Source organism: Triturus cristatus, chromosome 12 (assembly GCF_964204655.1).
Source record: "Triturus cristatus chromosome 12, aTriCri1.1, whole genome shotgun sequence".
NCBI lineage: Eukaryota > Metazoa > Chordata > Amphibia > Caudata > Salamandridae > Triturus > Triturus cristatus.
This window is the reverse complement of record NC_140595.1, coordinates 222,401,825-222,418,710: the sequence shown is the minus strand read 5'-3', so window position 1 is coordinate 222,418,710 and position 16,886 is coordinate 222,401,825. Positions and strand designations below refer to the sequence as shown.

General features: G+C 46.4%; 1 protein-coding gene across 4 annotated transcripts in view; it reads left to right on the top strand.

Moving 5' to 3' along the window:
* MLKL (mixed lineage kinase domain like pseudokinase) overlaps positions 1-16,886 on the top strand; it is a 642,399-nt gene that overhangs the window by 194,042 nt on the left and 431,471 nt on the right. Inside the window, exon 1 of one of the 4 annotated variants that reach the window (XM_085639672.1) lies at positions 13,878-13,976. The exons of 2 other annotated variants lie outside the window; for them this stretch is intronic. The gene's annotated coding sequence lies outside the window, so the exon portion shown is untranslated. Of the gene's footprint in view, positions 1-13,877; positions 13,977-16,886 lie in introns of those variants that run through there. One more of the 4 variants, XM_085639669.1, reaches the window with a different exon arrangement.

Sequence of the window (16,886 nt, the reverse complement as noted above, 5' to 3'; positions counted from 1 at the left end):
TTTTAAGTGTATGCCAGTTGTTTGGTTATAAATATGGATCCAATAACAGCAAGCTTAAAAAGTAACCTAAATTCTTGTCAGGTGGCACAGTATGGGAATCACAGAAAACTAGTTTATGTGTTTAAGCGGTGCCCTCGATTACAAAGGCCATGCTCCTTTTAAAGACCCCCACACTTTTTCCAACAAGCTTAAAGCCCTGAATGTCAGAGTCTGCTTTTCTTATGTCCACTACCTTTCTTGATCTCCATATCATGGAATCTCTAAAAAAAAAATTATTTCCAGCACTTGGAATGCGTGATTTTTCTGTACTGGGGGGTGGGTGGGGTGTGTGTGTGTGTGTGTGTGTGTGTGTGTGTGTGTGTGTGGTTGTGTGTGTGTGCGTGTAAGTAACACGTATGCCTTCCACTGTGAGGGATAAGCTGTTGTGCTCCACACTGCTCTTGTGCTGTTTTAAGCCGACACTCCTTGAGAAGGTAGCATGCCAACAGCAGTTTAAATTGTACCCCTAAGAGGGCCCTTATTACAGTGACATACAGGGCTTTAAGAGGTGCGGGTCTCTCTGGGTCTCAGACCAGGTAGTAATTAAACACAGATACTGAAAGGAGAACCTATTGGACCCTGTATTCATGTCCTTAACTTTACTAGTAAAACACTGATTAAATTCTGAACAATTAATGGAAAAATGTCAAGGAAATCCATGTCAGCGATTTACTTTGGGATTATATGTCACAAGCTTTATACTTAATCTTGTATTCCCAAGAGTGTTAGCTATTTGCAGGATGTTATGTTTTTTTCTTTTCGTGTAGCATTTTATTCTTGTATAGTGCATACTTTGAACTGAGTCACCTCCAATGAAGTACCGGGCATTTAAAGCCCAGCGGTGCAGGGGAACACACCCTAAGACTTCGGGTTCTTGCCTGTTTCAGACCTACAGAAACACAGAGTCTTCTTGGTGAAGTCAAAGATCAGTTTATTGGCTGCAGACCAATTACAGGTATCCTAGAAGTACAACAGCGTGTATGTTCTCAGGAGACTGCTTAAAGTTACAGAAACGGGCTTCTCCTTAAATACAAAATATCATGCTTCAGGCACACATTCCTTGTTTTACGATATGGTCATCTACATGGATACATTACAAACGAAAGAGCAGAGTCATGATGACCATCCCACATTCCAGTTAAGCCAGCCCACAATTATTTACCCGGCGAGGCTCAGATCCCACATCAGATATCAATAGGCCCCAATAAACTCGGGCAGCTCCTGTTTGTGAAAACAAGCCATAAAGCAGGAACAGTCAGGTGTGAAAGAGATTAGCTGGAGGCTCGTGTGGGATGAAAAGGCTTTATGGTGTGTCAAGCCCTGATGCTAATCACAGGTGGCCAGAGGACGGGGAGCTCGTGAGACCGGACTGACCTGGGGCAGCAGAGCCAAGCTGCCCAGGTCACAGAGAAGTCACAGAAAGGCACATGTGCTCTAAAGGCCCGTATTTACTTCATAATATGTAGCCTATGTGAGGGCAACCATAAGATGGCCACCGCTCTAGGATGGCTTCACGTAGTGATGTATAATATCGTATACATAGTGCATTTATCAATGAAACGTTATATAAAGCACTTGTACATACCGCATTGACCATTCGCGGTTCGCTAATACCGGGATAGACAGGGGTAGGGCCCTGTCTCCTACGCGGTCCCAAATTGCAAAGTACGACAGACCCTCCTTTTGCCCTTACATAGGCAATAACTGTACTCATTTCAATCCGAGTCTAGGTCAATATTCACGAAGTCATGGAGATGTTGCTGTAGCATCATCCTATTACTTAGCTCGTCCCTCGATACAGGTTTCCTTATACATAAGGTAGCACAGAGGCCACAAATCGCAGGAGCACACTGTATGCACAGACAGAAACGGAAAAGAATGGCTAAGATCATTCCAATGACCATCAGAACCTTCCAACCCCAGGCAGATATCAGTTCCCAGAACCACCCCACCAGTGACCAATCTCCTTTATCCACGTGTATGGATTCAGATATTTTATGTAGTTTGGAGATGGCTTGATAAACTGTTGGAGCGTTATCTGGTATGAAAATGCAACAACTGGATTGGATGACCTTACATACCCCACCGCGGTCCGCAAGTATAACGTCTAGAACTATGCGGTTCTGCAAAGTCATAAGGCGATCCGCTTGGAGCTCAGCTGTTAAATTACCAAGGGCACCAGCCGTAACATTAACAGTGGATTCAACCACACGAGTCCGTTGTCTCAGGTTCCTACTATTGACCATAGGTCCCCAAAACGTCAGGAAACCCATAAAGAAGTCTCCCGCTTCCTGACCGGCAGTATCCTCCTTACTAATCACGCCTCTCACAACTCTGGTCTTGTGATAGTCAGAGGCAGCAGTAAATGTTGGCGGTAGCAGATTTGCAATATAACATGTGCCCGAGAAATCAGGGGGCAACCATGTATATGCTCGGTCATTGCAGACAAAATATGTACCCTTGGCAGCCAAAAACGCAGGGGAAAACTGCGATGGAAAAGTGTACATTTCAGTACAGTCACTTCTTCCCAGTTGAGCTCTTGGATTCTGACCATTACCTTGTAAACAGAACCGACCTATGTGGGGTACGACCCAAATTGGGGATGACATTTTTCGCTGTCTTTCACCTAGACTAATACTATACCCCGTCGCATTCCACCCTACATAAGCTCGCAATTCATCCTTGGGAATAGATGAGAATGCGTCGATATCTCTGCTCATATCGGCTACTCCTTTCATTAAAGCTTTATTATTGGTGCTAGGTCTGATGGAACGCGGTTGTCGCGGGGAGTAGGCATCTAGGGCAAAGAGAAACATGGTCTGGAATGCCCATGACGATCCATTGTAACTAAACGGCAGCACTAGATAAGGAATACCCTTGTTAATGGTATGTGGCATTAAACCACACACCCAACAATTGGTTGTGTTCATCACTAGTTGGTGCTGGTGCAGGAGCTGAATAAACGAGTTGTTTACAAACTTTGATCGTCTAGCTTGTTCATGTTCAGGCCGAGGGTGAAAAGAGTGCGAGGAGACAGTAGAAGGAGGTATAGGCTGTACAGTGGGTGCAATGGGCTCTTGAGAGGAGAAGAATACGAATCCTACAGTAAACACTATCATACTACATAATATAAACAGACATAAAAATACAAAACGTTTGCTTTTCATTATTTTACATATTCTTGCTTTAAAGTTCATTTCCTCAGCGAGTCTCTCCATCTTGAAAAACTCCATCCTCTAATCGTGCCGCTCGCGGCGGGTGAGTATCTTCTGCTAAGGAGTACGCCTGTCAGTCCAGGGAACGCCCTAGACCAACCAGAACCGTTGACCTAGCGTCTTCGGCCTGTACCCCAAAGTCTTGACACCGCGACCCTGTGGCTGAACCCGGATGGTGGTTCGAAAACCAAACATCAAGAAAGTCCTTCAGATGGGAGAGCTATGGTATCAAAAACAATAAGGTAAGGAAAAGAATATTTATTTGTCCATAGGCCGTGGTCGTAAGTTATAGCGGAAACGGCCAGGTACTGTCTGATCTTGAAACAAGAGTTCAGGCTCTGTGGTGTCCAATCGAATTGACGGTGGCACAGCTTCTTGCAAAATATCGTCACTCTGTTGTGCTGAAGTTGTGCCTCTTACGTGTGCATCACTGAATGGTACAAAACGAGGTACAGTGTCTGTTTCAGAGTCAGCGATACCCTCCTGGACCCACTGGTCATACGGCAGAGGCAAAGGGATCCTTTTGATGTGGGTGCCGTGGATCCAGTTCTTCTTCCCCTTTACTCGAACAGCTGATCTTGTAGACAGAAGTACGAGATGAGGGCCAATCCAACAGGGCTCATCGTTGCTTTTCCGCTGGAAATTTTTGATGAGGACCCATGTGCCAGGGTCGATAGGGTGTCCTGGAGCTTCAGAGGCCTGGGGAAGAGTATCATGCACCTGTTGGTGTAAAACACGCAGTTTAGCCGTCAAATCATACAAGTAATCAAGCAGTACTGGATGCTCGATTTCGCTGAATTTCGTCGGTCTTGGTACACCCCATTCATTGGCTGGGCGGCCAAAAACGACCTCGTAGGGACTAAGTCCCACTCGTTAATGCACAGTCATTCTGGTGGACAGGAGTGCTAAAGGCAGAGCGTCAGGCCATTTAAGACCGGTGCTCGCCTGAATTTTGGCCAATTTGAGTTTTAGAGCGCCATTGTAGCTTTGGCTGTGGACAGAGCAGTGTTATCTTTTAGGGGATACGCTTCTATCCATTTTGAAAAAGCGCAGACAACCACCAACACATATTTCAGGTTGTTGCACCTTTCCATGTGGATAAAATCTAGCTGCAAAACTTCAAATGGATATGATGGAGGCGCAAAATGACCAGCTGGAGTTGGGGTTCCCCTACCAGGGTTGTATTTCAAGCATACCATACAATTCTTGACCACATTCTCTGCACACTTGGGAATTCCAGCATTCTGCCATACTGGAGCCAACAACTTACAGATTCCTTTCGTACTGATGTGTGCCATTCCATGTGCCATAGTAACCACTGGAAGCACATATGCATCAGGTAACAACCATCGCCTATGTTCTGACAAATCAATCCAACAACCATTCTCATCCAACTTACCCGTACTTTCTCTCCACTTACTCAACTCTTTCTCTGTGGCTTCAGCTTGAAGGGACTGCACACTCTCTATCGAGTTCTCACACATTCCAACGTCACCAACCCACCTTGCAGGGCCTGCAACATACATTCCAGTCTTTGCATCTTTTGCTGTTTCTTTCGCAACTTCATCAGCAAATGCATTACCACGACCAACATCATCAGTGATTTTCTTGTGCGCACTGCATTTCGTAATCGCAACTTGTCACGGTAGGGTCAGTGACTCAAGGAGATCATTCACCAGCTTGCCATTCTGAATCTTAGCTCCATGCGAAGTCAGGAACCCACGTTCTTTCCACAATCTCCCAAAACTATGAGCCACGCCAAAGGCGTACTGGCTATCAGTATATATGTTCACTTTCATTCCTTCAGACAACACGCATGCTCTTGTAAGGGCAATTAATTCTGCTGCTTGACCTGAATTGTGTGGCACACGCGCAGTTTCAACAATCGTGTGCAAAGTCGTGATAGCATATGCAGCAGTCGTATCACCATTTGGAAGCTTGAAACACGAACCATCCACCCATAAAGTACCATCACACTCAGTCAGGGGAGTATCTTTGAGATCTACTCTCCCTTTCGTCTCTTCTTCTGTTCTGAACAGACAATCATGTTGCTCAATCTCATCTAGGTCTGCTGGGATTGGTAATAGTGTAGCTGGATTCAACGTGTTGCATCTCTTTATGTGTATGTGATTTGCTAATAGTGTCAGCTCATATCCTGATAACCGCGCACTGGTTAAGTGCTGCGTTTTGGTCCTATTTAACAATGTGTCCACAGCATGTGGAATCATAACAATCAATGTATTATCCATCACTAGTCCAGCAGACTGTCGAATAGACATAGCTGCGGCGGCTGTAGCTCTCAGACAACTTGGCAATGCCCTCGCTACAGGGTCCAAGGTTGATGAAAAATATGCGCATGGGCGCGGTCTGTCGCCAAAAGGCTGTGTTAACACTGATAATGCGCAACCATCTTTCTCGTGAACATACAATGTAAAAGGCTTGCTGTAGTCAGGGGTACCCAACACAGGAGCTGAACATAATGCATTACGCAATTCCCAAAAACTTTTCTGACACTCTTCAGACCATGGGATAGGATTCGGTGTGTCTTTGCATGTTAATGCTAACAAAGGTTTTGCCAACAAGGAAAAATTGGGAATCCAATGCCTACAGTATGAAGTAATGCCCAAGAAAGCACGCACTTCTCTCTGTGTTCTTGGCACACTCAACTGTGCAATGGCTTGAATTCTTTCTGGGGTCAGTTTCCTTCCCTCCTTCGATAAGAGATGACCTAAGTAGGTCACTTCTTGTCGACAATATTGCAGCTTTGAGAGAGACACTTTGTGATGAAAAGCAGACAAATGACGCAACAATGACAATGTAGCTTTTTTGCAAATATTTTCAGTATCCGCGGCGATTAACAAATCGTCAACGTACTGAATGAGGATAGCGCCACTTGGTAAAACCAGTGCATCAAGCTGCGCTTTTAAAGCCTGACTATATATTGATGGACTTTCGCAGTAGCCCTGGGGAGCGCGTTTAAAGCGGAAGCTTCGGCCTCCTAAACTGAAACCAAAAATGTCTCTGCTCTCCTCTGCAATTGGGATGGAGAAGAAAGCATTCTTTAAATCGATCACTGAGAACCATGCAGCGGAGGCTGGAATCATGGTCAACAAGGCAGTTATATCAGGGACAACTGGAAACTGTGGCACAACAATCTTATTAACCTCTCCAAGATCAATCACAAATCTGTAAACCGGTGGCTGTGAAGGGTCCGTTCGTTTTAAGACAGGTAAAACCGGACTATTGCAAACGTTGCCTCTTGTCTCTTCAATTACACCCTTTTTAATCAAATCGCTGACAATGGCTAACAACGCTTTCTGACCTTCATTGGAGATTTTGTACTGGGGAATACGTGGCAATCTGACATTGGCTTTTAAAGTTACCACATATGGAGGTATTTCCAGAAGACCCACATCATTGGGACCAGTAGCCCAAAGGACATCCGGAAGGGATGACAATTCAGGCGGCATTGCATTCTTAGACAAATACATTGGGGAAATCACTTTCTTACCCAATGTAAGTTGTACTCCTGAGGGAGAACAATATAGCGTCGCATGCAATCATTTTAGCAAATCTAATCCTAGCAAATTTTCACCACAACCTGTTGTTAGAATGAGGGGTGCTTTTAGCTCACAAGGTCCAACAGAAAGTGACATAGGACTAGAAATCGGGTTCCTAACTGGGGCGCCAGAAAAACCTACTGAAATATTCATTTCGCCAGACAAAGGCGCGCCAGGGAGTTTTGAATGCATGATTGAACTCTTCGCAGCACCAGTATCCAGCAGAAAGGGCTCCGTTACATTTGCTGTAGTTACTTTAACATAAGGTCCGCTCTGATCCACTGGCACTGAAACAACTCCCTTTCTCTGTCTATGGCTGTCCTAGTAATCATCATCTTCCACATTGTCGTCTTCTCCATAATAATCATTATTGTAGTACTGAGCTGTATTACCAGTCGCGTTGGCTTGCTGATCAAAGCTATTTATGGTATTTTGAGGCGGAAGAGGACGCGCGTTCTGGGGAACATTTCCACGCCCTCTGCCTCTAGGAGCGTGCTGACCACCTCTACCTCTTGCGCCATACGCATTACTGTTACGCTGCATTAATTTAGGGCAACTATATTTAAAATGACCTTCCTCTTTGCAATATGAACATTGGTTGGGGCCTATAGGGATACGTGGTTGATAATACCCATTCATTTGCTGGTTATTCTGAAACTGTTGGGGCTGCTGATAGACACCTTGGGTTTGCCTATAACTATTCTGTCCTCCACGTGGCGGATAAGCCTGCTGTAAAAGGACCTTCGTTTTCAGTTCTTTCGTTTTCTTATCTGTTCTATCCTTCTCGTCTTTATCTCGATTTTCATAATACTGTGCAGTAGCCAGTATTTGCGCTGAAGAGGAAACAGCCCAAGAACTCTCTGAGTCTTTTAATTTCTTACATAGCTCAGGAAGTAGATTCTGCACAAATTTATCCACAAATAACCGTTGGCCACCTTCAGTACTGATGTCTTGACCACTGTGGTCGATAAACGTTTCTTCAAACCTGGTAAAGAAATCGGACACTGTCTCGTCTTTCTTCTGCTTGCATGCAGATAGTTTGTCCCAATTTACGCGCATCGCGGGCATTATGGTCTTCATGTATGTAATAATTCTACCAGGGAGTTCTGCTACTAAAGGGTCAGGTTTTGCACCACCGACTTGGCCAGCATCTGCAGCAATGATATTAGCCCATGTGTTACCCAATTCTGCAGCGTGATCTACATTGCGGATGGATCCCCATAAGGGCTGCGGAACCACATTCCCAAACAACATATCTATGTCAGCGAGATTCATTACACACGATTCTGCAGTTTGTGATAACTCCTTATAATATCCGGGAGGGTTTTTACGGGGGTCAGGCAATGTCTGTTTAAGCGCTAACACTTCAGATCGCTTCCACGGGACATGCACCCAAACACGCTGAAAATATGGCTGAACAGGTGGGTTAGCAGCCAAATCACCAGGTCTCCAAACTGGAGGAACCTCACGCATTGGGTATTGGCGTGCTTTTACCTTCCTCCCCACAGGGAAATCCTGCTCAAACAACGACTGCTGGCAATCATCATTCCTCAAAGATAATAAGGTCGCAACTGCTTTATTTACATCGGGGCCCACAATCGTACCTTTTCCAAAATCGAATCTCACTCGACATAACTCCTGCGGGTTTGGATCTCTACCATGATCATCCAATTCCTCACAGAGGATTTCACACATTTTCTCGAACACATACCTTTGTTTCGGGGCATCCCATTGGTGAAAAACATCAACAACTGACTCCACATCATAGAGTGAAGAAAAAATAATCCACCTACGTGCCATATGATCTAATGTCTTTTTCTCTTCAAGATCAGGCAGCTGACTGCGCAATTGCTTACGTTGTAAACCAGGGGTCGCACTAGATGACCCAAAGAGAGGCGACATCAAACTAGTAACTACATTAGCTAGACGTTGTCGCGCTGAAGGAGAAGTTGAGGCGAAAACGGGGGGATAGACAGAGGGAAGAAAAGCGGGTGCAGATACAGGTACCTGGGTAGTGTAAGAAAGAGCGCCAGGGGAGGCAGCTGACGTACTAGGCAAAGTAGCAGGGAGCACGGGGGCAACAGGTAACAAAACTGGCGGCCCTTGAGAAGGCTGCACTGCAGGGCTAGGAGCCAGCTGAGGAGGAGCTGGCGGCTGTGGGACGGCTTGCGGCATATTTACTGGAGGCGGCACATTCACAAGCTGTGGAGGCGTGGTGGCATTTTGCGCATACGGGGGCGGCGAACTTAACAAATGGGACATTAGGGAATCTTTTTCTTTCTCTTTTGTCTCATCTTGCACAAGGGGTGACAAAACAGGGTAACATTTATCGATCTCTAGTTTGCGCTGTCTATGTAGTTGCTCATTCATTCGTTCCTCCTCGTTATCTTTAAATTGCACAGCTGCTTGTATCATTGACATACCTCTTTCTTTCTTATTCCTTTTCGCTAGCTTAATTTCCTTCTGTTTGGCTTCCTTTCGCCATAGGCGGAAAGAATCAAACATCGCCGGCCGGGCTTTCTTTTTAAACAATTTAACTTCCAAATTATCTAAGATATCTGTATCGAAACTACCATTTTGGGGCCACTTTAAAACACCATCCTTTCTGGTGTATCGGATCCATACTTCGTTATATGCAATGGGGCCCACGCCATGTTTTACATAAAGCTCATAAGTTGGAGTTCCAATCGGAGGAACCGGACATGAATCCTCCAACTGGAAATCCCTTCCACAACCCAAACAAAACAATCTACCAAATGTACTAGCACCAGGCATCTTTGCTCACTAGTCTAGCTCCAAACTTCAAAGGATTATCGATTACGATAGTCTCGTGAATACACGAGTCCTCTGGCTTTGGCGTTTGCAAACTCCAAATCAAAGCGATCCCGAAGGATACCAAACAAATTGGGAGACGCTCCACTTATACTTAACTGAATATTGATGATCGATGGCGTCACCAGAAGACTCTCTCGATTGTTTCGCTCTACGAAAATTGTCAAGGGTCCAAAACAGGGTGATTAATCAGGGCAGCAGTCCTTCGTAGCCGTTGGGACGCGGAGAACCTCGCAGAAAAGACTTTTGGACCACGTCGACATGCAGGGGTCGATGAAGTGGCGGCCTTCCTCCGGAATTTCCACACGAAGCTCCTCACGAACCTCTGGCTTGGACTGGTACTGCTGAAATCGTCCCGAGTTGGGCGCCAACTGAAGTACCGGGCATTTAAAGCCCAGCGGTGCAGGGGAACACACCCTAAGACTTCGGGTTCTTGCCTGTTTCAGACCTACAGAAACACAGAGTCTTCTTGGTGAAGTCAAAGATCAGTTTATTGGCTGCAGACCAATTACAGGTATCCTAGAAGTACAACAGCGTGTATGTTCTCAGGAGACTGCTTAAAGTTACAGAAACGGGCTTCTCCTTAAATACAAAATATCATGCTTCAGGCACACATTCCTTGTTTTACGATATGGTCATCTACATGGATACATTACAAACGAAAGAGCAGAGTCATGATGACCATCCCACATTCCAGTTAAGCCAGCCCACAATTATTTACCCGGCGAGGCTCAGATCCCACATCAGATATCAATAGGCCCCAATAAACTCGGGCAGCTCCTGTTTGTGAAAACAAGCCATAAAGCAGGAACAGTCAGGTGTGAAAGAGATTAGCTGGAGGCTCGTGTGGGATGAAAAGGCTTTATGGTGTGTCAAGCCCTGATGCTAATCACAGGTGGCCAGAGGACGGGGAGCTCGTGAGACCGGACTGACCTGGGGCAGCAGAGCCAAGCTGCCCAAGTCACAGAGAAGTCAAAGAAAGGCACATATGCTCTAAAGGCCCGTATTTACTTCATAATATGTAGCCTATGTGAGGGCAACCATAAGATGGCCACCGCTCTAGGATGGCTTCACGTAGTGATGTATAATATCGTATACATAGTGCATTTATCAATGAAACGTTATATAAAGCACTTGTACATACCGCATTGACCATTCGCGGTTCGCTAATACCGGGATAGACAGTGGTAGGGCCCTGTCTCCTACGCGGTCCCAAATTGCAAAGTACGACAGACCCTCCTTTTGCCCTTACATAGGCAATAACTATACTCATTTCAATCCGAGTCTAGGTCAATATTCACGAAGTCATGGAGATGTTGCTGTAGCATCATCCTATTACTTAGCTCGTCCCTCGATACAGGTTTCCTTATACATAAGGTAGCACAGAGGCCACATATCGCAGGAGCACACTGTATGCACAGACAGAACAGGAAAAGAATGGCTAAGATCATTCCAATGACCATCAGAACCTTCCAACCCCAGGCAGATATCAGTTCCCAGAACCACCCCACCAGTGACCAATCTCCTCTATCCATGTGTATGGATTCAGATATTTTATGTAGTTTGGAGATGGCTTGATAAACTTTTGGAGCGTTATCTGGTATGAAAATGCAACAACTGGATTGGATGACCTTACATACCCCACCGCGGTCCGCAACTATAACGTCTAGAACTATGCGGGGGCCGGGGGGGGGGGGGGGGGGGAGGGCACAGCTCCGGTTCAGTCGAAGAGACAGGTTTTGAGGTTCTTCCTGAAGGTGTGCAGGGTAGGGTAGCACCTGATGTTAACTGGGAGCTTGTTCCAGGTCTTGGCAGTGACGTAGGAGAAGGCTATTCCGCCCGCTCTGTTTCTGCAGATGCGCGGGGTCTCTGCTAGGGCAAAGTCGGCGGAGAGGAGGTTCCTTTTGGGTGCATGGAAGGAGACTCTCTCGTTGAGGTATTTGGGTCCAATGTTGTGGAGGTATTTGTATGCGTGGGTGAGCAGTTTGAAGGTTACCCTCTTTTCGACGGGGAGCCAGTGGAGGTCTCGTAGGTGCTGGGTCATGTGTTTGTGCCGAGGGGTCCCGAGGACTAGTCTGGCTGCAGTGTTCTGGATGGTTTGGAGCTTGTGTAGGAGAGTTCTGTTGATTCCGGTGTAGAGGGCGTTGCCGTAGTCCAGTCTTCTAGTTATGTCTGCGTGGGTGTCTTTCTGTATTCAGGGGTATCCATTTGAATGTCTTGTGGAGGATGCGAAGGCAGTTGAAACTGGTGGAGGCGACGGAGTTGATCTGGCGGGTCATGGAGAGGGAGGAGTCAAGGATGATGCCGAGGTTCCGAGCGTGGTCTGTAGGGGTGGGTGAACTCCCAGGGCCATCCAATGCAGAGCGCACACAGCAATGGTCACATACTACAGTTAAAATTGTGATTTTGTGCAAATGGGTCCGAAGGAGGTACAAGATTGTCAAAATCAGTAGCAGCTGCTACTGGACGGGGGGTGTGAGGTGGGGTGGGGGATTCATTAACAATTAAGAAAACTTACCTTATAACGGCCGGTCGCCGCCTCCCCTGCATCCTCTTCCTTCTTCCTCTGCAGTGTGGCAGGAAGCACCTGGTACACAGGCTCCCCTGAGCCAACCACAATGCTGCAATGCAGCGTTGTGATTTGTCTGAGCACCGTGGATCGGCGCTCAGACTCGAACAGTGAGCCTGTGCAACAGTGGTGGCTTCTTGAGGGAGTGCTGCGGGGTGGTAAGGCGGGGCAGTGTGGGGGGTAGTAAACTCGGAAATTGGGCCGAACGGAGTTGAGTAAATAAATAAATAAATAAAATTAATTACATTGCGCGCTGCATCGCCGATTTGGCGTTGCAGCGCGTGCAATGTAATTTTTTTTTTTTATTTATTTCTTTACACAACTCCGTTCGAACCAATTCTGGAGTTTACTACCCCCCACCCTGCCCATCCCCCGTCTCACCACCCCGCAGCACTCCCTCGAGGAGCCGCCACTGCTGTGCATGTTCCTGACCAGGATGTGTAATGCAGCCTGGTAGGAAAATGCAGAGTGCGCTTGAACTGTTTGGTCGGCCCAAGAGGGCCAGCCAAACGGTTCATGTGCACTTTGGGAGTGCAAACCTCTCCTCACCCTGCGCTGCACAGCCCTGCCCTGCCCCACACTACACACAGGCCACTGACTCAATAGGAAAAATAAAATGACAATAACGATACATTATTATCATTTTTTTTTTCTTTTTTGCGCAGTAGGGCAACGCTCCTCCGCCTTAGTGGAGGAGCCGCCACTGGTCAAAATAAGGACAAGGCAAAAGGAAAAGAAAATGCAATATGTTTAAGTGACTGGGTGCGCTGTGTGTTTCGGGTGTGGTTAAGTGAAGGAGATGCAAGAAGGTGCGTTCAGAAGAGAGTGAAAAGGGGGTGCTCAAGAGGAAAATGATGAGGTGTAAGATATGCAGATTTCTGAAACTGAGGAGAGAAAGAGGGCATACATGTGAAGCACTGAGTGAACTTAACAGTAGTGAATGAGACACTCCGGGTGACACTACCCCTTACACAGACCTCAGGGATGTTCAAATCACCATCTCACAATTTAAGAAGTGATACAAATTCAATATTAATTATTTACAACAAAACCAATGTTGTTGCTCATTTATCTTAAACAGCTAATAATCATGGACAAAGCCAATATTACCCTAGGGTAACCGTGCGCTTTATAAATTATTTAACATAACATAACATAACAATATACCTGGGTGTTTTAGGATGTATACCATGTATGCAAGGCGTTGTCTTATATATGTGGAAGCTATAATGGAAAGAAGGAGCCCAAATACCAGCCACGTGACACACTATGGGAGTCACAGAAATTTGATTTACGTGTTTAAGTCACGCCCATATTGCAATATTTACACGCACCTTTTAAAGAAACACCCATACTCCCCCCAACCCGCAGTTTTCGTCCACAAAGACCTAGAGACAAAGGGGCAGATTTACAAGCCCCTTGCGCCACTTTTACGTCACTTTTCCCATATTAAAAGTGACGCAAGGGCCTTGTAAATCTGCCCCAGAGTTTACACCATCCAGCATTGAAAGGGTGAAAATTGCGTTCGTGCAAAATCCAAACCCCTCCCTCTGTGCGCGCGGAGGGCAGTCTTGGAAGACAGATGCAAACGAAAGTAGGAACCAAGCTCATATTACTCAATGTATTGACATAAGACTAGAGCAGGAAGGGGGAGGGGGCGAGGCGGGGTTGAGACAAGTTCTGGGAATACTTCACAGAGGGACCGGAAAGAGCAGGCAGCAAGCACCCTGGTCCAAAGCAAGGTAAATTTGGATTTCACAGGTAACCGCCCACATCATTGGTTAGACTATAGTGAATATAGCTGGGGGGAAGCAGCAGCATTTCAAACATAAAAAGTAACTAATTCTAAAGCGCGAGACCGCGGAGCGCCTGAGTCTGGTCAAAAACGAAACTAGGTTTGCCTTTGAGAACTCCAGGTCCAGACTCCCACCGAAGGAGGCACCCGAGGCGCTCGGCTTCCAGGCACGGGGTGTGGGAGAAGGCACCAGGGCGAAGGGAGTCTGTAGCGTTCGCGTCATGCTAGCTAGGGAGCGCATCATCTGTTGTATCTGCTCAAGGGGGTTTTGTATTTTTTTCTGCCTCTAATATAGTGCCGCACTGGCCGGAAAGGTTAGGCTGGACATAACGGACATGTCAGATGCCTTGCTGTAGCAAGGATAGGCACCGACAAGCCGAGAGCTCGACAGAGAACCACCTGACCGCTGTTCAGTACGAAAACGGCACACGGTTGTGGGGTGGGTTAGTGCACCGGTTGCAGACATCTGTATTGGACACGCAGGTCACGTTTCAATCCCAATAAACTAGGTCAGTAGATAAACGTGCCTTTAAAGAGGTATGTTGGTAATCTGCAGGTCACACGTTTAATTCCCAGTAAGACAGCTCAGTGGGTTAATGTACCACTGGCAGAAACCTAAATGCAACCTGGAGGACACAGGTGGTCATTCCAATGGAGTCGCTCCATATGTTAATGTGTCTGTGCAGCTGTATGTGTCACCTCCAGGTCACTGTTTTATATCCCACCGTGAGAACTCAGTGAGTCATTAACTCGATTTTTAAAGGAAACCATAAAAGCAGGTTACATAAAAGCAAGGTAGCTACGGAAACCAATTAAAAAAATGTACAAAATATATGCAGTATAAAATACATTAGAAAATACGTAAGTGGTAAAAAAACATCAGGCATGAATTTCATAAAAAATTATTAAAAATGTATAAGAAATATAAATAAACCCATGCCCAGATTCAGCTGCGGCCCGTGCAGATAAGGGTGGTAGGGTTGGGGGAGAGGGGGGGGGGTTTCGAAAGACGACCACGAGGGAAAATTAAATAAATAATTAATCTGCCTGTACTATAAGAGAAGAGGACGTTGCTGGGCAAATTGTATGGTTAGTCACAGGTTTTCCTCAATCTAATAGCCGCTTTTAGAAAGCAGACCACATTAGAAATAGTTTCTTCTGAAAGCATTTGTAGGTACAGAAGGGCAGGTCATACTTGGGGGGAAAAAGGCACTCTTTTTAGCAGCTGGATAATATGTCTTTCTTGGAACCTCATAAAATGTACATGTGAAGTCAGGGTGTCCTGTGGAGACATACTGTCGCAGTCGCAGGACGCAGGTCAGTAGCCCCTATTCCCACTCTGCAATAAATCCAGTCTAAACCTCATAAGCAAAATGCAACCATACACGCTTTTTACAATTAAAAGGTATGGCTCAATGGTTGGGATGAATTTCAGCATGAAATGGGCATGCACATAGGGTTTCTGTGTCCTTAATGCACTTGATCCAGGGACTATGATGTGACAGATCAAGCAACATACCATTCTTTAAAGTCTGTGGGGCAGATTTATGTAGGACTTGCGCCACGTTTACGCCGCCGTTGCATCACTTTTGTGACGCAGCGGTGGCGTAAACCCTGCGCCACGTGAAACCTGCGTCAGGTTTCATGTGGGCGTTGCGACACGGGGGGGGGGGGGGGGGCATTCCGTCGCAGGAACGCCCCTGAAAAGTGACTCAGTGAAATCTATAAGATTTCACTGAGTCACTTTCCCAACGCTGATGCGTCAAAACCCTGCGCCTGCTTGAAGCAGGCGTAAGGCTTGACGCACCATGTTAGGGATAGGGTAGGTTGGAACAGTGCTGGAGTTGCGTCGCGCTTGCGACACGACTTCAGCACTGCGCCAACCTTACGCCGGCAGATACGTCACGCATCTGCTTGTCCTTGCGCCACGATGCACCGCATTGTAAATGCGGCGCATCTGCGGTGGCGCCAGGGCAAACTTGCGTGACGCATCTTCCCTGGCGCATCCATGCTGATTTGCAGGGATGCGCCAGGGAACATAAATCTGCCCCTTTGTGTTTACTTTGATCTCGGTCTTGTCCAAATATCTAATCAGAGAGAGAGAGAGAGAGAGAGAGAGAGGGGGCCAAATCCTGTAGCATCAGTTATGTAACCAATGGCCGGTTCTTCATGCACAGAGAATATAGGGGCACTGTGCGGAACATACAAGAGACGTCTCAGGAAGGCATGTTCAACTGTCGCCAGTCGAGCCTGATTGACATAACACCAGACCTCACTCCCATATCCCAAATCCCTTAGAGATGCATTTGGCGCTATAGATCTGTAGCAAAACAGTAGCTTTGGAGTATGTGAAATCCTCCTTCCTGGACACAAGGGGGCACCAACGCACCCAAGAGTCAAACAACAAACGCCAGTAAGAAAAACTCTTGTCTTTGGGAGAACACTGGTCCCCGTATTGAACCTGCTTGACTTAGTAGTACCTGGGTCCAACCACCATCACAAAGGTTTTGTTTACGTTAACTGATAAATCCCAATCCTCTATGAAGTTAAACAAAGGAATTCAGCAGGGACTGCAATCCCCTGGCAGTTTCGGCCATGAAAAGGGCATCATCCGCATGTAGAAGCACCGCTAAACACCACCCCATATGTGGAAAATCTGCTTTCTTGTCAATCAAGGCCTGCTTCAGTCTGTTGGCATACAAATTAAATAAAAACGATAGGATACATCCCTGTCTACCCCTCTTTTTCTATGGAAGAGCTCAGTGACTGGATGTGCCTACTCCAGGGTTCATTTTCTAACTTGCAAGTCATGTGATCAAATGGAGGCAGGCGAGCCATAGAAAGCGCAAGCCAGATGCCTGACTCCAGCTCGGCTT